General features: G+C 37.4%; 2 protein-coding genes across 4 annotated transcripts in view; one reads left to right on the forward strand and one right to left on the reverse strand.

Moving 5' to 3' along the window:
* The window catches only part of LOC133532394 (uncharacterized), a 130,112-nt gene that overhangs the window by 40,201 nt on the left and 67,443 nt on the right, over positions 1-22,468 (reverse strand). The window lies entirely within an intron of this gene.
* The window catches only part of LOC133532395 (uncharacterized), a 64,614-nt gene continuing 63,369 nt past the window's right edge, over positions 21,224-22,468 (forward strand). The window contains exon 1 of the mRNA XM_061871016.1: positions 21,224-21,395. The gene's annotated coding sequence lies outside the window, so the exon portion shown is untranslated. The remainder of the gene's footprint in view (positions 21,396-22,468) is intronic.

Consider the following 22,468-nt stretch of genomic DNA (forward strand, 5'->3'; position numbering starts at 1 on the left):
GGGTTTGATGAAATTTTTTTTTTATTTTTTATTTTCTAACGTATTAAAAAAAACTACTTACTAGATCTCGTTCAAACCAATTTTCGGTGGAAGTTTGCATGGCAATATATATCATATTTTTTTTTTCGATTTTTCATTCTGTTATTTTAGAAGTTACGGGACACACACACACACACATTTTACCACTTTGGAAGTGTCTCTCGCGCAAACTATTCAGTTTAGAAAAAAATGATATTAGAAACCTCAATATCATTTTTAAAGACCTATCCATAGATACCCCACACGTATGGGTTTGATGAAAAAAGATTTTTCGAGTTTCAGTTCTATGTATGGGGAACCCCCAAAATTTATTGTTTTTTTTTTCTATGTTTGTGTAAAAATCCAAATGCGGTTCATAGAATACATCTACTTACCAAGTTTGAACAGTATAGCTCTTATAGTTTCGGAAAAAAGTGGCGGTGACATAATCGGACAGACAGACGGACATGACGAATCTATAAGGGTTCCGTTTTTTGCCATTTGGCTACGGAACCCTAAAAAAGGTCGACATTTTTTATTTTTGGTAAAATCATGTTAATAATCCGAAAACGCTTTCTTACCAGTGTCGGATCCACCATAATTTATAGGGAATTCCTTCTACATCGAGTGGTTTGGCAATCCAAAGGAAAAAATTATCTCCTAAGGATCCCAAAATGTATGCACACCTCCTGGGATAGAGTAAACTTGAATTATACGCATTTAGGACCAAATAAATGTATTAAAACAATTTCCAGCTTGCTGGGAATTAATTCCTCTAAACGCTATTTTTGGATCTAATTTGATTGGCCTAAATCGTGATGGTTTAAATCAGTGTATTTAAAGGCAAAGTCTAAGGCTGAATGCGATGAGCGTTCGATCGGCGCTTACGGATGAGGCCAAAGGTCGAGCTGGAAGAAAGCAAGGCTTGAATTTGACCAATAGCGAGGTATGACTAGCTGGACTTCCGCAGCGTCCGATTGCGGCGCGTTATCATATAATACAATCAATGGCGAGGTGTGAGCAAGGCAGCCCAGCTGCGAAAGAGGACAGCATGGATTTGGATCCATGGCCAAGCGAAAGTGAGGCAGTTTGCATAAAGTAAAAGGCCTGTGGCGTCGCATAAGACCTAACGCCGAACTGCAAAAGAGTGGCTTGAAATTGAACCTATGTAATCACGGTCCTCCTACTGCTCGGCCTTTGCCTTAACTCGAAAGCGCAACTTGATAAAGATGTTTTTATTGCCATGAGCTTTGATGGCCTCCGCGTAAGGTTGGGGATGTGCTTACGTGTCCTCACTCACTTTACGACCCTTCGTTGTTAGATGGGTACACACGTATCAAAAAGTTTCGTGTACATAAGTACTACACTTTGAGTGCGACGCTGATGCAGCCTGCGCGGTTTTTTTTTTTTTCTACGATTTTGGTGCCCCCCTACACGTGGTGCCCTAAGCAAGTGCTTATTTTGCTTAATGGTTAATCCGGCACTGCTGATTTTATTCTGCCAGCAGAACTCTTACGTAATGTAATATTAGATGAATTTTGAGTTAACAATGTGATAAGTGATAATATGTCTAATATGTAAAGTACGAGTACTATTAGGTATAAAAAATATACAATTTTAAGTCACATAGTTTGTTTATTATTGCCAGTAACATAATGTTTCTATAACCTTCTGCCTGCAACTTTCAATGAAATGAGCGAAAAATATATAAAAAGAAAATACAGTTTTCCAAGAAAACCCCATGCATAGGGCGATCCTCGTCATAGTAACAAATCATCAGGTTGCCAAGACCTATTGAAAGAGACATGTTTCGTTTCTGTTGGTGGGTGGGACCAGTGCCCATATAAATTTGCCCATGGTCCTTTGGTATGTAGGATAGTATTAGTAACAAGTTAACAACAAAATGCAAACACTTGATATTTTTTGTCCCTAAGGTGGTGAAAAGGGGGGTGAAAATTTGTATGGTGAATCAATAACCGCTGAACCGATTTAGTTGAAATTTGGTATGTAGATAGTTTTTGTTATAGGGCCTTCCTCATATTAAAAACTGTCTTATAAGTATATCCTTATCTAGAATAGTTTTGTCTACAATGTTACCATGATTACTTTGCTGATAGTACTCGTAAGTAAGACAACTACAAGTGAAACTGGCACCCATCGGACGCTTATCATCGCGACATGATTGACTGTACCACTTTCGCGCAAACTGTCACTAATTTGCGGTACAGTTCCGAACGTAATAATGTATAATAAATAAATATTATTAGGAACGGAACTTTTTACCAAAACCGAATGTTTGGTTTTGCTCTAGTTTCGCGCGAAACCGAAACTTCGGCTGAAACATTATTTTTGTTATACTAGGAGTACAAAAATGCGTGGGAATTCGGTATCATGCTCTCATTAGGAAAAAAAGTAGATTTTTTTAACGCGAAGAATTTTTTTTTATAGGGACAGTCGTCCAAGTCGGATCTTCTTCAACCTAGCGTTTTCCCGGCCTAGCGCCAGGGATACAAAGGCAAACAAAAATTTAATCAGAACTTTTCAGAACCCTTAAACGGAACCCCCCTAGTCTACATACATCTAGGCTTCATAACGGTTTAGCAACACCTACTTTTTCGATTAACTTCTCTATTTCCGCTACCCAAAGGTTGTCTGGAAGAGATCGCTTTTTAGCGATAAGACCGCCTGTTGTCTGCCTCTAAATTTAATCAATGGTTTATTTTTCTTGTATATTTTTACTGAGGTGTGCCAATAAAGAGTATTCTATCTATCTATCTATTGTTTCACTTGTACGCGTCCCGTTTTGGCGAAACCTGCCGATACCGAAACTTCCGCCGGACAATGATACTAAAAAAAAACATCTACTCTACCCCATCTGAAAGGCTCGACAGTTTTCTGACCGAAACCGAACCTTCAGCCGAATCTTCGGTCGGGGACTATTGATAAAGATAGTTTATTATTCAAATAGGCATATTACAATGCGCTTATGAACGTCAAATAAAGCTACACCGGCTCTAACCTTGAATCAAAAAGAGAACTTGAGATGGAGGTGGATTGTCAAAGAAAACTTTGTAGCTACAGTAAATTTACTGCCATCTTTCGACACATGATTAACACTTTTAGAATGCCATTTGACTTTGATCCCTCTTCTTTTACTGATATCTGTTAAATTTGTTAAATATCAGAAAGTCTAATAGATGAAAGGCTAAAGGTATAGCGGCATCTTTTCGAGCACTGGCGCCACAACCTTTAGCCGATGCCCGGTAAGATGGCGCCACTGTTTGATATTTAACAAATTTAACTCATATCAGTGAAACAATAAAGATCAAAGTGCAATGGCGATCTAAAAGTTTTAATCATGTGTCGAAAGATGGATAAACTATGGCTACAAAGTTTTCTTTGACAATCCACCCCGATTTCAATGTCTTTGTTAATGATAACATAAGCTCTAACCGTTATGTGCGAGAGCGTACCAGACCCAGGCCAGCCTTATACAGCTTATATTTGATTAGTGGGACAACTTAGTTTCTACACAACTCAACACACTTCGTAAGACGAACTCTTACTTAACAGCCCAGTGGTTCTTAACCTGAACTTTCAGTGATAAGGGACCACTAAAAAAATGAGAATAACATCAACTTCTTGTATTAACCGTGAAGACTATACGTCTCTGTCTTCTTCTTCCTCGCGTTGTCCCGGCATTTTGTCACGGCTCATGGGAGCCTGGGGTCCGCTTGACAACTAATCCAGAGAATTGGCGTAGACACTAATTTTTATGAAAGCGACTGCCATCTGACCTTCCAACCCAGAGGGTAAACTAGACCTTATTGGGATTAGTCCGGTTTCCTCACGATGTTTTCCTTCAACGAAAAGCGACTAGTAAATATCAAATGATATTTCGCACATGATATACGTCTCTGTAATATTGTATAATATACTTGACTTATTGGATACATACTAGTTATGTATTCTGTAGCATTAGTTTATGAGACTGCTAGCTTAACAGTCTAGACGCGATTTATTTATTTAGTATAAATTTCATTTTGACACTTGGAGAGACTTTGCACCTCTAAGTCTTATTAGAATTAGTACTCGGACATTGGGGACTTTTTACATCTCCAGATTTATTGTATTATTAACCATAGAGACTATACATCTCTGTTGTATTGTAGTAATTATTTATTTTAAGATTATTATAATGTAATGTTTACCCAGGTATTGGCTGTTGTATTTATAAATGTTGTATTGACTTGTAAAATAACACTTGAGACCTACTTGCAAATTAAATTTTTAAATTTTTGGAAGTTAATACATATATCGAATAAAGTCAACATAATACTTAGTACTTATAAATAAACAACACTTCCAAACTAAGTATATGGGAAAAGCATCGATAATTGAGTTTATCGATATAGGAACTCCCCTACCTCTCATTTAATTTTTCCCCTTTATTTACATAATATTTTATTATTATTATTACGATATATTTACACAGCATTACAGTTCGCACCAAAGCGCTGGCAAATGTATACATGCAAAATAGTACATAATTATTGAACTACAATTAAGTCATGCAAATATTATAAATTAAAAATATGTCAAGTGGTTTAAAATATGCAATTATACAATTTCATGTCAAACAATACAATAAACAATAGAAAACAAATCATTCATCCATCATCTCACAGTATTTCAAACATTCACGACATACATTTACCCATCTGCTAGCAAACACATCGCAGTCAGGGGCTGATGACAAGAACGCGTTAATTGTCCTGAGGGCTCGAAGAATTGGAGAGTTTCTGCACGAAACTGTACGCGCAAGAGGAACGGCTAAAAGACTAGAGCACCGCGGCCTGAGCTGGTTCTTTGGCACGAACGGTACCGAAAGTCTTACAAGTCTTGACACCAAGTCGGGACAGTCACTTTTTCCCCTCAATATGCTACACATATGTGTCAAAAACTTGTAATTACGCCTTACTTCCAGAGAGTTGAAGCCAAGTGATCCAAGCAAGAACTTAGTAGGGTATAGATAGGGATAGTACCCATGCAGTTTTTTATACAGGCACCTTAAAAATGCTTTTTGTACTCTCTCCAGAAGCAGTGCATAAGTACTCTCATGAGGGTTCCAAACGACTGCCGCAGACTCGAGTTTGCTACGAACCAGTGATGTATACAGGAGCCTAATTACGCTTGGATTTCGGAAGTCACGTGAACTCCTGATAACAAATCCGAGCCTTTTAAAGCACTCAGCAGCTAACTTTTTTATATGGTCATGAAAAGTCAGGTGATCATCAAAGATAACTCCTAAGTCCTTGACTGTTACGACTCGAGAGATACTCTTGGACCCAAGTTTGTAGTCAGCATGTGTCGGATTTTTTGCTCGACTAAATGTCATGACAGAACACTTGGATACATTGAAGTGCAGCTTATTAGTTGTACTCCACTGACGAACAGAATCGATGTCGTCCTGTAACTTCTTACAGTCGGTCATATTTTTTATTTCAAGTATTAGTTTCAGGTCGTCCGCGTAGAGTAGACACTTGGCATGCTCGACTGTTTCCTCAAGATCGTTGATCATAATGCCAAATAACAGTGGACCTAAGATCGACCCCTGGCTAACACCCGAACGCGTTGGATATTCCTTAGACACGAAACTTCCGTGTTTGACAAATTGCTTCCTATCACATAAGTAACTTGCAAAGAACTTAAGGAGTGTAGGCGAGAAACCAATACGGCATAATTTGTGTAGCAGAACGTCGTTGTCAACGCGATCGAACGCCTTTTTAAAGTCTAGATAGAGGACATCAACCTGCTGACCCTCATCCAAATGTCTCGATATTATGTCAACTAACGTGAGGAGGTTGGATTCAATTGACCTATTTGCTCTGAAGCCATGTTGAGAATTGCATAAAAAGGGTGAGAGTTGCGAGCCTATCAATGTATGTAAGACAGATTCAAATAGTTTAGCTAAAACTGATAGGATAGCAATAGGCCTGTAGTTCTCAACATTAGATACATCGCTGGATTTTGGTATTGGAGTGACACGAGTGATTTTCCAACAGTCAGGATACCGTCCAATGGACAATGACAGATTAAAAATGTGACAAATGGGAGGAATTAAACAGTCCTTACAACCTTTGATCACGTATGCAGGGATGCTATCAGGACCCATCGAACAACGGGGTTTTAGTCTTTTGATGGCTGAATCTACGTCGCACGGCTCAATTGCAGGTATATGAACATAATTAGCTGTTCGACTTTGGTCTTGGTTGTTGACAGCTTTATAGTCAAGTTGCGGCACCTCGGACAGAAACACACTAGCAAAAAAGTCAGCAAAGGCGTTTGCAGCTTCTGGACCAGTGTGGTCCTTCCCATTGTGCCGAACAGTAGCTTCAAAGCCGCCTTTTGCCTTTAAGGAGCCTATATGCTGCCAGAATGCACGAGGATTGCCATTTATCCTTGCTTCTAGCCCACTAACATAATTATCATAAGCGCAAGAAATTCTGTCCTTTATATTTGCACGTAAGGTAGAATAACAACTATAAACAGAGGCGTCCTTACTTTTTTTCCATTCCCTATGCAGATCTGCTTTGCGTTTTAAATCTTTGATGATATCTGCACTAAACCATACTGGATATTGTCTACACACCGAACTTGTACGTACTTTTTTCGGGATCGCAACGTCAAAGGCAGAGTAAATGATTCCATAAAATGCCTCAACAGCCCCGTCTACGTCATGTGCTTGAAGCACTTCGTTCCAGGACGCTTTGGTTAAATACTCGTAAAGACACTCGTAATTACCCTTCGCAAAATTATAGTCATGTTGTGATTTAATATTACTGGGGTTAGTAGAAATCCTTGCCTTCTCACAGGTACGGTCAATGGAAATTAAGATATCCAAAGGAGGATGGTACGCGTCGCGATTTGGGACAAGACCGCTTCCTGTAATTTCAGAGACGGACACTTTAACACGTTCTGACACCAGCACTACATCTAGTTTACCACGATACGCATTCAGCACACCATTCATCTCTGTCAGACCACAAACAGCTAAGAAATAGGCATAGTAGTTAAGAACATTTTGTGAAGCATATGTTGGATTGATGTTTAGGTCACCTACTATAATTATAGTTTGCTTTAGAGACGTCACTATAGACTCCACTTTATGAAACCACTGCATATACATCTCATCGGTGGCTCTCGGATGGATATACACAACACATATGTGAAATGATGATTGTTCTGTTGTAACGGTTGCCCACAGATATACAGAGATATAAATATACAGAGGTATTACTATTAATAACTAGCTTAAATCTAAAATAGGTTCTTGAGGCTTTGAACCAAGGATACTGGCTGAATTTTCTCGTTGTATCGCAATGCTGACACGTTGTGCGAGGAAGCCGCCAGCTCTCCGGTCACCAGTTACGTCAACCGACGCTTCGTGATTTCTGCAAAATATTTATGCGCGCTGGGATCACATGGACCTAGTTTTAACGCCAATTTTGCCCCTTAAAATCTCCAATGTCTCCATACCACACACACACACACACATACACAAACACATGGCTCCTCAGATAGCGACATCTAGTTCGGTTGTGGATGCCTCCCTGGAAGGGAGGTATTGAGTACTATTGAGAGGCCGCTTTCGCCTTTCGGCTGTGGGGGCTGTGGCGGGTCGCTCCCCACCGATGCGGGGAGATCAATCCTCGTCAGCTTGTGGACGATGTCAGATGTGTGCTACTGGTGTGGGTGGTTACACCACCCTACGACTCCTAATAGACCTGGTGATACCGTTTGAGCGCGGCCAGGTTTCGGGGCCGCAGAGAAGGCGACCAGTAGCTTAGCTGGCGTGTGCGGCATAGTTCGGTTGAAACCTAGGAGTACGATTCTTCTTATGCCCGCTGTACACACTTGAGAGCCTCTCGCCGAGAGTCTCGGCACCGCTCCGACCCAATCGGAGAATGGCGAGATGAGGAGCAGCATTTACATCGTTCTCGGTCTGTCTCGGGGTCCATCAACGACTATGTATAACCGGTATTAAACTTTTCCCATATTACCATCGATGAATATTTGGAACCTAATATGAATTTCAACTATAAAGGGGTTAACAGACGCTTACAGAGGTGCGGTCATAGCTCATTATTGTCATTAGCCTAACGTTACGTTTCGCAACGCAAGTCGGTTAAGCACCGTGTTGGCAATAGGCAAACATAACATTTTGTGATAATGCAGTACTGCGCTAGTCCTTCAGGAGTACTGCAGTAGTCCTGTACTCCGGGACATGTCCAAACATACTTCCGGTTACATTTTGTTACCTTTTCGCAACGCAAGTCGGTTCAGCACCGTGTTAGCAATAATGCAGTACGACAGGGTCAACATACGTCCCGTACGCCAGGACACACCATTTGGGGTTATGCACATATAGTAGGGTTAGCCATAAATTTTCAAAGGGGTGCAATTTAAAAATGGCTAGGGAAAAAAATGGTATAGGGGATGATTTGTCGATAAAATTTATCATACTATACTTGGTGAACGGCTCCACTACGGCTCAAACCACAATTTTTTTACCACCCCAGCTGGGAAAGGTGATTGTTCAAAAACTGATGAGAAAGTTGCATTTCATCCACATGTGGATCACTTTGATGCAAACAATCTGATGCGAATTTTTGAGTAGATATGACTTTTCAATGATTTTGAATGAAAAATGTTTAATAACATTAATTTAGATTTGATTTGGTTTGATTTTGTATGGTATTTTAGTAAGGATTTTCCTTGCGTTGAAGTGGTTAATTTTTTGTGTTTCACTAGGTGGCAAAATTTGTTTAATTTAACCCTCGTGCCTTAAAACCCAACGCTCCATAACTTAACTTTTAGAACCACTCTTTACGCTCGTGGTCCAGTTATGGAATCTTTCGCTTGCTCGGGTGTCAATATTAGCACGACCGGTTAAACAACAACTTTGCCCCCTTATAAAACAAGTAACTATTACACACTAATTATAACTTTTTTTCAGTTGCCCTGGGCCTTATTTAAAATCAGTATTTAGGCCCTCTAACATGGCCATACTGACTTTACCTAACAGTAAATAATAAAATTATTCCTATCCTATTTACCCCGTTTAGACGCCTGTGGTTTTTAACCAGCAATGTCGATGAAATTGACATTCCAACCACATTTTTCTTAAATACTTTGCTTACAAACGAGCATGCAGCCCGCCTGATGGTATGCGATTACTTTAGCCTATGGAAGTTAGCCACTTCAAGGTTGTCACATGAACATTGTCGTCCCTTTACAAATCTGTACCTACAGTTCTTATTTGAAGGCCCTTTTTACAGGTGTAAATTTTCCGGTAAGAGATACAAAAACATGTGCATTTTCAATGATTTTTTCTGTTATTGTATTGCATTTTTTTTGTTAGCCTACTATATACTCTCCACTCGACCCTGTCGTCGGCATCTTCCCACCATTTTGGATAGAATGCGTCCAAGTCGTCCTGCCATCTCCATTTCGGTCTGCCTGCACCCCGTCCTGCACCGTCTATGGTGTTCCGTGGGTCCCACTCAGTAACCAATAACCATTTTGGCCCACCTTTCCGGGTGCATGCGGCAGACATGTGCAGCCCATTGGATTACATATGAAAAGAAATACTTAAACTTTCGAGTTTCGCCCTTCCGAACCGAATAATATTTAGCAATTGCGCCTTAACGCTGCTGAAACCTTTGTCTTGTTCCTCGCGTTGTCTTGGCATTTTGCCACGTCTCAGCCTGGGGTCCGCTTGACAACTAAACTCCAGAATCGGCGTAGGCGCTAGTATTTACGAAAGAGACTGCCATCTGACCTTCCAATCCATCCGGTTTCATCACGATATTTTCCTTCACAAAGCGACTGGTAAATATCAAATAATATTTCGTACACAAGTTCCGAAAAACTCATTGATACGAGCCGCGGTTTGAACCCGCGACCTCCGGATTGAAAGTCCGGGTGCATCCCTTAAGTACCTATTTAAGGTACAGTGTAGTCGATGGTTTAAGTGATCAAAGTAAAAGCCTGACTTATCGTATTATCTACTCCGAAAAACTTATGTGGCAATAGGAAATGACAAAGCCTTATCTATGCAACCGTGTTACTTTAGCAAGCACTGATTCAGAACCCCGCCTTTACCTCATTATTGGTGTTCGATAACTTAACTATGTGTAAAACTTTCCATCGTTTGGTCAGTATATATGTATAAGCTAAGTAAAAAAGCGGCCAAGTGCGAGTCGGACTCGCCCATGAAGGGTTCCGTACCACTTATGACGTATTAAAAAAACTACTTACTAGATCACGTTGGAACCAATTTTCGGTGGAAGTTTGCATGGTAATGTACATCATATATTTTTTTTAGTTTTATCATTCTCTTATTTTAGAAGTTACAGGGGGGGGCACACATTTTACCACTTTGGAAGTGTCTCTCGCGCAAACTATTCAGTTTAGAAAAAAATTATATGAGAAACCTCAATATCATTTTTGATTTGGACACGTATGGATTTGATGAAAAAAAATTTTTGAGTTTCAGTTCTAAGTATGGGGATTTATCGTTTTGTTTCTATTGCGGTGGGGGGAAATGACCGAACGGGATAGTCTTAAGTATTATCTATCTTTCAGTAGGAGTAGCAAAGACAGAGTTATTATTGTTTGTCCTTGTCTCAGCCAAATTTTTTTAATTCCCCACAGTAAATTTTAGAATGGTTTATGGGGGCAACAAATAACCCGACCAAATTACGTAGGTTGTTGTTGGTATGTTGTCAGGAATGTTAAAACGTATGTTTTGTCCCTCACGGGCGCACGCGGTATAGCACATCTATAGTATCCTCCCTTCTATGATAGTTACCCACCAAACGCTGGCGGGTATACCAGTGCAAGCGAGGTCTTCGAATACGTATCCTTGTTTCGGATCGCAGTGTCACAAGTTAAGCTGGTTTGAGAGCGTTTAGTCGCCTACCTTAGACGCACCAATAGAGATCAGACAGCTCTTCTGTTAGAATTCTGTATTAGTTCATAATGAATCTTATTCCGTGCTCAATAGAGTAGTAATTCAATAAACGCTACCTATGCGGCCTCACCATTTTTTCATAGTGGCACGCGCCTTTGCGGTTTTTAAACAATAGATAAGACGATAATCCGTAGAAGCTCACGGAGAAAAATAGAAACTTTAACACGTCTACCATTATGACGTGACACTTAGTGCTTTTAAAAGTAGACATAAATGAAAATTTTTAATATGACAAGGACACACTGCAATTTCCATTAGTCTCATCCATCTCGTTCGGTCATCTCCCCCTCCGCCCTTGTCGCCTCTTCAGTATTGTGGCTCTGAGTCTCGAACAGTTGCCATCAAATATATCGGAGCGGCAAAGGTGCTCACAAACATCTGAACACGCCTCTAATGTCAAGGCGTTAGAGTGCGTGTTCAGATATTTTTGAGCACCTCGGTCGCTCCGATATAATTGATGGCGACTGTATAAGAGGCCCCATGACGTCACAGCCTCTCTAGCAAAAAATCCGACAGCCTGACAGACAGACAGCATGGCGAGAAAGCTCGGGGCGTTGACCTTGCATCGGAGCCACGCTTGTGGCATGAGATCTCCGATATATCCTATTTCAGAGAACGTTATATATTAAAAATAATGTTATGGGACAATCATACACATATGAATCCAGTCCCACAGTAAGGTCAATAAGATTTAGGGCCTGTATCACAATGTCCAAGTAAAGACATGAATAAGGTACTTGCCACTTATTTGACGTTTAAAGTCATCGTTGGTGGTTCACAATCTTCAAATAAGCGTAACTCTATAAAGTTCTAAGTTTTGTCAGGCAGTTAATTTATTTGTTAATTAGCTATCCAATACTTTACTCAGACTTTGTGAAACAGACCCTTGTAGACAGATAGATAGTATAATTAATTAAAATACCGGCGATGGCGGGATGAACTGGACTCCTTGAAGGAGTGGCCAGACACAGCACTGGACAGAGATCAGTGGACAGATTGGGGGGAGGCCTTTGCCCAACAGTGGGACACGACAGGCTAATAATCAAAATAGATAATACATAGAAAAGATCCAAAACTCGGGAACAGTTGTTCTTAGTCAAGACATGGTGATGGTATCCTCAAGTAATCGAGGGAACTCTTCAAATACAGGCACAATAGCCCACAGATTAGGTAATGATAGCAATGGAACATTTTAATATTAGGTAATATTGCTATTACTAAAGTGTACATTAAAAATAAAGTAAATAAACATCACGGGTCACGGGCGTCCGGTAATGTTCCACTTTCCGCGCGAGTCCACGTTGACCCTGTCCAACATGTGTGACCTTATACAATGTTACCATCACGACATACTTACATAAGGACCCTTTTAACCTGCTTCAGGGGTCGGCGTGCTTTCCGTGGTTTGACGACCCCTGATCTAATAAAAAAAAATGTTTTTGCTGCTCCGATAAAGTCGAAGTAAAGCTCTCATTTTAAAATTACATGGATGGTAGGATCTTATAGATGTGCTATACGCGTGCGCCCGTGACGGACAGAACATACGCAATGCGACAAAATTAAAAACACGTTTTAACATTCCTGGCAACATACCAAAAACAACCTGCGTATTTGGTCGGGTTTTTTGTTGCCCAACATAAACCATACTAAATTTACGGTAAGGAATAAAAAACAACAAGGACAAACCATAATAACGCTTTCTCTGCTAACTTTTCCTGAAGGTTCCGTAAGTGCATCTTGTTCGGTCATCTGGCCCCTCCCCCATTTCTCTGTATTATTGTTACCTCTATATTAAATTACATGAAACTTTGCATGAACATGACAAAGATATGAGAGAAGCATCGATAATCGATTTTTTCGATATAGGAACTCCCTACCTGTGTTTAAAATTAACCCCCAAAATTCCGATGTCTGAATCAGTTCACACATTTTATTTTACATATACACTGACATTTAAAAATGGTGTCTTTATTGTCTGATATACACTTCTTAAGGGCCTACTAAAGCCGTGAATACCGGTTCGTAAGCCACGCCCGATAGCTTCCTCACTCCCCGCTAGCACGCACACATGGAAGCGCTCCGCGGAGTCCGCGGCGCACGTGAAGGTGAAAGCTCCATCTAGCGTTACAAAAGTTAACTACGATTATACGCGGTCGGCCAGAAACTTAATTCTTAGAAAATAAAAAAGATGGCGTTATTACTTGCTACTAGAAAAAAAAAAATTATATTGTTGTAAATTGTAATAAATCTGAGACTACAATATAGCCAATTTTTATTGTTGATTTTTGGAAGATGTCAATAGTATAGATAATTGTAGGTATAACACTACCTATCTTTTTAAATTCGGTATCTTACATTGTTAGTTATCATATTTTATTTAGTAATATATTGTTGAGGCAGGAAATACAGGGTGCCGTTTTCCGACGACCAATTTTTCGGATGATAGTGAATCACAGTTGTCACCTACATATAAAAAAAAAAGTAAGTATATGGTAACAACGAAAACTACAAAAAAGTGAAACTTTTAAACAATTACTCAAACAATCAGGGTGATTCTTAAATTGTGTCCAGAAAAATATTTTTCACATATTGTTACGTATAAAAAGCATTTTTTGATGCATATGGTCAAGCTTAATACCCTCAGGAAAGGTAAATAAAATGAGTACATAATCACGGTTGTCACAAAGTGTCCCTCAGCCGTGACGTTTCGGCATTTTGGCGGCCAACTCCACTATTTTGAATTATACAATATTTTAAATATAGCCTAAGTTACTCCCATGACTACGACACATCGAATGACAGCTCATACGTTGAAATTCGTCAAACTAACGCTGTAGAGCGTGACAAAGAATCGGATACACATCATACATCCACATACACGCGGAAACCATTTTTCTGCTTCGGCAGTTGGGCAATAATAACAAATGAACGTAGCTAATAAAATCCATTTCTAAAGAGTGAATATGCCTCTAAATTAATCAAACGAATTGAGAATGTTACGACCACGTATCTATATGACACGAACGTGGATTCAATAGTCCGTGGCGGGGAGAGAATTTTGAGGCCACTGTCGTGACAATTTGAAACATGTTCGGTATTACCTAAAAATTACCTTTTTGCAAATATTAAATAATTAGCTCAATCTCGAATGTATTAGGTATATCTTATGTTACAAACAATAACGTGAAATGAGCACTGACTTTTAAAAACTCAAACATGGCGGTGACGCGTTAAGGTTGACCTTTTTTTTTTAATTAACGCAAAAAAATAATTTTCGACAACATTTCTCCCTTCAGCCATTTGCAAATCTGACACCAACACAGTATTGCTGTTCTAAAAAAAAAGCGTTAAAAAGGCTGCCAGACGTAAAGGTAACTTTCTACCGAGTACTGCATGTTTATGTTACCACGCGCGGCGGTGACACGAAAACTGATCACAAGATGTATGTTATTAAAATTGTTATAAAGTCGTTATATATCCATACAATTTTTAAACCGTATTGTGGAATAGGTGTAAGTGTTAACATTTGATATAAAATTCTTCCAAAAACACTTTCAAAGAAAAATAAAATATCATAAAATCCGAGGAAGTCACACTACACGTTCCGTGACATTTAGAACTTCTTAATATGTTTCTAATAAATGATTTAGGATATTAGGTTGACATAAAACTAGAGGTAAATTACTAAGGATATTGATATTTAGTTTACTTATTTTCTTAAAAATATATGCTATTCTTACAGGTAACACAAAATTGACGTATGATTATGATTGTTATTTTGACTGTTTTTAATTTAAGTTAATTTGTATTGTATTTTCGTTTGTTTGTGATGTAATTATGGGTCTTTCACCTGAAATAAACGATTTCATAATATTGTTCCCGTGGCTTTGGTTCACTGTGATTTTCATTCCCGTGTGTTTTGATATAAAATGTATTCTTCATGGGCATGTACAATGTAAAATCATATGTCAAGTAAATGATTATTTACTTTCATGGATTAAGTAAAAATTATCGTAATCATAACAGTCGATCAAAGACATACTTATTTCTTTTCCCCTGGTTCTCATTCAATGCCTTTGGACTGGGGTTTCAACTAAAATCAACGTTTGGTACTTCGTTCTATAGATCTTAAAAATAACATTAAGTTGCTAAGAGCGTTCTATGATTCAGTGTATTATTTTGGAAGTAATTGTTCCGAAATTCATTGTCATTATGTCATTCCTTGTCATTCCCTTGTCGGGTTTTTTCATTCCCTCGTCGCTTTTACATTCTTTTTATCGATTTTATTATTCCCCTGATAGGTAAGAAATTGACCAAAATGTATGCCTATTCGATTGATGGGCTTATATTGAAATTATATTTAATAATCTGATTTCAAAGAACGACCCTTCAATGCCCGCCATAAGCTAATTGGTTGGCTAATGGTTTCAAGAGCATGGACAAATAAAGTATTGACTAACATTATCAACACAGAATCGCGTTCCTCTGAAATGAAAAGTTTGATCGGGATATCCAAAATTGCACAACGCCGTCTATTAGGAACTACTTTAATTATCAGACAGTTAGACAAGAGGTTGAAGCACCGAACCAAGTGTAATGAACTGATACTGCTGTTAAATGGTGGTATCTGCTATAGCAGTTGCCTAAACTTACAGGAAAGACATTGTTAGTAAGCGATTTTGCTAAGTATAAAACTTTAATCGTCTTTGTCAAGACTAAGATATATTATTAAGGTAAAAAAGTATAATTTTAAAATCTGAAAAAAAAAATTAAAAACAGTGTAAGTTCTAAGATATACATTATCAAAAACCATCCTGTATATGTTAACATTTATAGTATTTTTCAAACTCGATGGGTAGGGTGACAGGTGTTATCTCTATATAATTATTAACCTAAAAACGCCAAATCTCGCAAAATCGTATTGAAACGACAGCTGTCAGCGTACCCATATAAAAAAACTATAGATAGCACCATACACGAGCTGAATTTTCTTTTTTTTTTTATACTACGTCGGTGGCAAACAAGCATACGGCCCGCCTGATGGTAAGCCTGTATATGTTAACATTTATAGTATTTTTCAAACTCGATGGGTAGGGTGACAGGTGTTATCTCTATATAATTATTAACCTAAAAACGCCAAATCTCGCAAAATCGTATTGAAACGACAGCTGTCAGCGTACCCATATAAAAAAACTATAGATAGCACCACACACGAGCTGAATTTTCTTTTTTTTTTAATACTACGTCGGTGGCAAACAAGCATACGGTCCGCCTGATGGTAAGCAGTCTCCGTAGCCTATGTACGCCTAGAGGAGTTACATGCGCGTTGCCGACCCTAAACTCGCCCCCCCCCCTCGTTGAGCTCTGGCAACCTTACTCACCGGCAGGAACACAACACTATGAGTAGGGTCTAGTGTTATTTGGCTGCGGTTTTCTGTACTGGCTGTGCCCTACCACACAAAGCGTGATGAAATTCACAATGCCCATACCTCTCTTATCACAATGCCCATCTCTCTCTTTGAATGGCAATTTTAAGAAAGGGACGATTCGGTACGTTTTTCTTATTGCTCCTTGTCAAGTAAAATCAAACTGAAAAGCATAGTTACTTTACTCTTTGCTGAAAAGTCATATTAGTCATTGACGTTTTGACAGTATCCTGTTAAATAAATTATGTGAATTGTTCTTAAGGCATGCGGATTACAAATCAGAGGTCGCTGGTTCAAACCCCGGCCCGTGCAAACGAGTTTTTTTTTTCTAATAAACATGTTGATTTTTTTCGTTTTTTTTTTATATAATAAGTATATTTGTTTTACATAAAGATTACCTAGGCTATAGAAAAATTGGTATGAATAAAATAAAATAATTCGTGTCATTAAAATATGTTTTTAATACACATATTTAAAAGAATAACTTTATTTCTGTATAAGACAGACAAGATTTACTTTTACAATAAAATAGAAAATAAGCAATAAAGATATTATATAGTAACAAAAAAAGAAAACAAAAAGTTACGATTAGATTCGATTGGTCTATAGATGTCTCGCATTTTTTCTTTGGTGTCTACAAGACCACACAGCTACCGATACATTACAGATGCTGTCGAAACTTCCTTACCCGTTGTAATTGTTCAAAGAGTATTTGACTTTGACGTAGCTAAGCAAACACGCACACATGCGTAACGTATAGGCCTGTAAAGATAGCTCCATTCGTAGTAGACCTCGGATTCCGTTACTAGTTAATAGAGCTACGACTCAACGTTTATTGGATATGTCGATTTTACGTAATTTGAAGCGCTGCGCGATTTGACATAGGTCTTACCTCTTTGAGGCACCACGGCCATCTAACATTACTGGCATAAAGGACGCATATATGACTTTGACGCATGACAAAAAGAGAAGTCGAACTGCGTAAAATGGGCGTTTTCTGTTGAATTCATAAAATCAAAAACGAGAATAAATCCGTTTGTATAAGATAATAAGTTAATATTTTGTTGAATGATGTTTAAGACGAGATGAAAACCTTTACTTTAAAGTGGATTATGCTGGATGAAGATGTGTTTTCTAGTTGCACTGAGGTAAACACTAAAAATGTAGATGTAACTTTGGATTTATATTCTATCGAGAAAATTTTAAGCCTTTTTGTTTCGACTAGTATCATACCTCTTATCATATAGTCAAGATACATATATCCGAAAATCACGTCTGTTTGTTTCCGGGGCTAGCCACTGCCACGCTTCAAAGATCCCGTTATTTTTCGATGCAGGGCCTTAAAAAAGCTCACCTTTATATATCCCGGCCATGAATAGAGACTAGATCCAAAGCCAAACACATAACTTTCCAGTCAGCGTGGTATAATATAATATAATAAAACTTATTATATCACCGCAATAATGGTATAATAAACAGGTGTCAGCGAGATGAATGTCAATAGACTGTTTGTAGTACGCGAGGCGGTTGTAGGCGAAGTTACGCGAGAGGGGACCAAGAGATAAATATATTTTGTGCTTAATTGCTTATACAATTGTATGTATCTCTGTTTGGCCCTATGGTTGCCTGGTCGAGAATGCCATTTGGCACTGAGTCCGCAATTTGTACATTTGTTGATTTTGCTGCATATATAATGATAGCATAGCAGTAATAAAAAATAAATTAGTTAGACACTTCATGGGTGACAATAATTCTGGCGCAGGACAGGGCTTGGTGCATTATTGAATATGTACTTACAGGATTCAAATACTTTACTTTATTCTTTTTAATTATTATTTTTTATATATATAGATCTGTTCTTATGCTATAGGAACGTGTATGTGTAAATTAATATGGGCTAAAACTTTTTATAATTTATTATATTTCTATAAGTGAGAACCTGTAATTGGCTCTGTAATTCTATTGTAAGTTCTAGATATATATAGCGCTGTTGGTTTTCCATATACTAAAATAAAATTAATAAAATATATTTTGTGCAATAAAGTTTAATTAAATAAAAAATAAAAAAATTAACAACGTGCGTTACGTGCGTCAATTTGAGTTTTTACGAAAAGTTGTCGCTTCTTAGTAAAAACAAAACACGTACTTATCCTTGTTACCTATGTTACTAAAACGTACTACTCAGAGCCGTCGGAAAGTCACCAACATTGCGAAATATCCTCATAGAACATTTTTGAAAACTCATTTTTGTATTTTATTTTATACCACGATGTTGGCAAACAAGGACCGCTGAAAAAGGACCCTACTAGAAAGTCTAGGGCCTAATTTATCTAAACTTCTAATTATGTAACCTATTGATTATTCACAACAAAAATACATTATTTACAACATATTATTTTGGTTTGTGAGTCGAAATTATAGTGCAAAGTTATGTATATTGTTATTGTAAATAAATGTATGTCTTGGATGATATTCTAATTAAGACAAAAACATACTCTTTATCCCACTTAGTGGCTAATATTGTGAGATGTCATTCATAAGAAAATTACGAGAAATCAACTCGATCGTGTTTGATAAGATGTCGATAAAGTAGATATGACGAAAATGAAACGTGCTGATGGGATGTTTTGTCATTTATCTTAAATCGAATCAAAATGTGGTTATTCTATAACACAACTATATGCGGAAATGATTATTAAACGACAGTTAATTCGTAAGCGTTCATTTTTAAAAATAAATATTTAAGCTGTAATTTCTAATAGGATAACCCATCGAAAAATTGTGAATAGCAAATCTACAATCAGGGTCAATCAACACTTTCTTAAAACCTTAAAATATATGCTTTATACGAAAATGTGAAATGAATACCTTAAAATAAATATGGTTTCAAAAATTTTAACCCTACTCATAATTTGGATTACCAAAAGACTAGAAATTTTGAAAATTCGTATTAATACAACCAAAGAACAGGAATTTTTAAAATCCTTATTCTAAGAGATGGAGATAAACATATCAATTTTAATTGCGAACAGCACATGCGCAACTACTTTGCGAAACTGAATACGACTCAATAGTTGTCTATCACTTTGGTCAGGTTAATCAGATATGAATAACCAACAGTTACCACGAAATAGCAAATCGTAGACGAGCTACAACCAACCAACGGACATGCCAATCCAGTTACTAACTTATATATCATTTGGCAAAGGAAAACGGCAATAAAACAGTGACAATCAAAGAGTGCCGTCCGCGGAATACTTGTCATATACAATGACAAAGGAAAATAGATTTTCACTTATCTACACTAAACTAGTTGTCGGTTACTCAAAGCTTTTATCGTAGTCTTATGGTCCAAGTTAAAAGAATTTAGAAATGTTTTAAATACCTACGAACTGCTGTAAATACAAATACAAAATTCTTTATTTTTTGTAACTTATACATTAAATATAAGCTATGGGATGGAGCCTCCCTGTAAGCAAAAATAGCTTGAGAGCCTCCGCTCTTCCTTAGGTAACATGAGGTAAGTATAAATAGTAATGAAATAAACATATTTGTATTTGAAATAACTGCTATTTAACTCTTTAAAGACCCTTTGCCCAAAGATTAAGCTTAGCCCTGTAAAGCCTAATGCGGCCAGTGTCTTGGGAACAATGCCGAGGACAACACTAGGGCTGGGTTATGATAAGTATTTAAGGATTTTTGTGTTTATTCTTTGTTAATATGATTTTGTGTTTGTTAGTTTGTACATAAGGATTTGGTGTATCTAATGCAATGTTATGATAACTAAATAAGGTTTTAATATAAACTATTTACGTGCCACATTAGACCCTTTAAAGGTCCAGGTTCATTGAAAAACACAAGATTCACGCCTGATTGCGTCATTAAAGACTTGAAATTCTGGGGTGGTTGTATTTGCCGTATAATAAGTGTTCCTTATAAAGGGTTCAGGTTAAAGGGTGTAGAGTCAGACCAAGCTAAGTTGGCAGCGATTTTGACAGCCCAGCCTGTGCAAGTGTTAAGTATCTTGGTTTGACTCTAGTTTTTCTATTTATGAATTCATGAATTCTTTAGTCTTGAAGATTTAAGTTAAATTTGATCTAGAAAGTGTTATGAGTACGTGTATGTATATATAGGTATGTGCAATTGTGTATATTCGTTTATTTATTTAATCTTTATTGCACCAAAGAAAAACAAGCTTATAGTACAAAAGGCGGACTTAATGCCACGAGACATTCTCTACCAGTCAACCTTAATATAATAATTAAATTAGAACAGAGTATCTTCGAATCTGACTTTAGATGATATCCTTATTAAATCCTAGACAGAGAATCTATCATTTTTAATTCTACATATATCATATCATATATCATGCTATCATTTCGCTGTATGTTTTATTGGTTTAATAATTAAAATTATGAATACTGTTCATTCGATATTTAAAGCCCGACCAGAAATATATGATCATTGTCAAGAGGGCGCTGTTATTCTCAGGTATTGGGTGACAGTTCAGTTTAGTATGAATAATTTAGTTGCAATGAAATTCCGCAATATGGCGCGTGATCATATATTACTGGTCAGGCTTTAAATATTTAGCAATCAATAAGTTACAATTAACAAGCAAATATCGACCATAAAAAATGCCAAAATCTTATCAAAAGTCTATGTCTCAACATAAACAAACGGAAACAGATAAGCATTACTCACACTACATAAAGCCATCCACCATAGATCCGCGGCACAGCACCTGCGCACAGCCAGTCCGATCGTAGCCGCCGGCGCGCGCGTTCCAAATTTGAAATTCGAACGATTTAAACTTCGAACGCGATTTGAATTTTAAACGTTGCACTTTCGAATTGCAGTTTGTGTTTTGGTGTTAGTGAGTGTTTGTGATTGTGGATTTTTTAAAAGTAAATGTGAGTGTTTTTTTTTAATAATTGGTTATTCCATGTAAATCAGATAGCAGGGATTCGTTGAGGCATTAAGTCCGTCTTTCTGTGCAAATGTTACATAAAACCATATACATTTAATATTACAGAAAATATTTTTTTCTTTTCGGTCTTTAATTTAATTTCATTCACATCTGTTTATAAAAAGATAATTATATTCATTTTGCTACCGATGCACAAACAGTTAGTATGTATTAAAGTGTGTTAAATAATCTATATATAATGTGTTAATAAATTCATTAATATTAAATAATTCCCTACCTGATATGGGGAAATAAGTTAAATACTAAATTTTGGGTTACTCCCATTAACAACAAGATTTTTCCGAGGAAATACATTTGAATGAAAGAAATCTACAAAGTGCGATCTATCTGTTTAAAATTGGCACATCGCATATTTCTTCAAATACGTAGGCAAAACAAAACAAAACGTAATTATTTGTGTTTTTTCCTGCTTTAAGTTTCTTTTTTGTACAATAAAGTGTTTTACTACTACAAATAATAATATACAAATTAATGAGTACCACGGTGATACACGAGTTTTGGATACTGGTCGATATAGATATAATATTGAAATACATAGAAAACAACCAAATACCTAAGGGTATAACGTACCGTGATTCGAATAATAAGACCAGATTTCTTCATTTATAAGTTTATTTCAGTTTATTGACCAAAGCGTTAGCGAAGGTCTCCGTTTTGACTCGGGGAAACTGCTTTCGTATGTCCGGATGTACAGTCAGCGTCAAATACTTTGTAGCAACCAAAGTAGCCAAATAGTTCGGTACACTATATATTTAGTATGGTGTACCGAACTATTTGGCCACTTTGACTGCTTCAAAGTATTTGACGCTGACTGTACTCATCTACCGGTCGCAATTCTCGACCGATTCTCGTGTAATTGGTTGACCAGAACCCCTAGTGTAAATTTATTCGATAGCGAAACGTGACGTCCGCGTTTGCGTTAAGTCTCATTTTGTATGGGATTTAGAAACAGCGCGCCAAGCGGAACGTTTTGGAAACTCAAAATCCCATACAAAA

This window comes from Cydia pomonella, chromosome 27, assembly GCF_033807575.1.
Source record: "Cydia pomonella isolate Wapato2018A chromosome 27, ilCydPomo1, whole genome shotgun sequence".
NCBI classification, from domain to species: domain Eukaryota; kingdom Metazoa; phylum Arthropoda; class Insecta; order Lepidoptera; family Tortricidae; genus Cydia; species Cydia pomonella.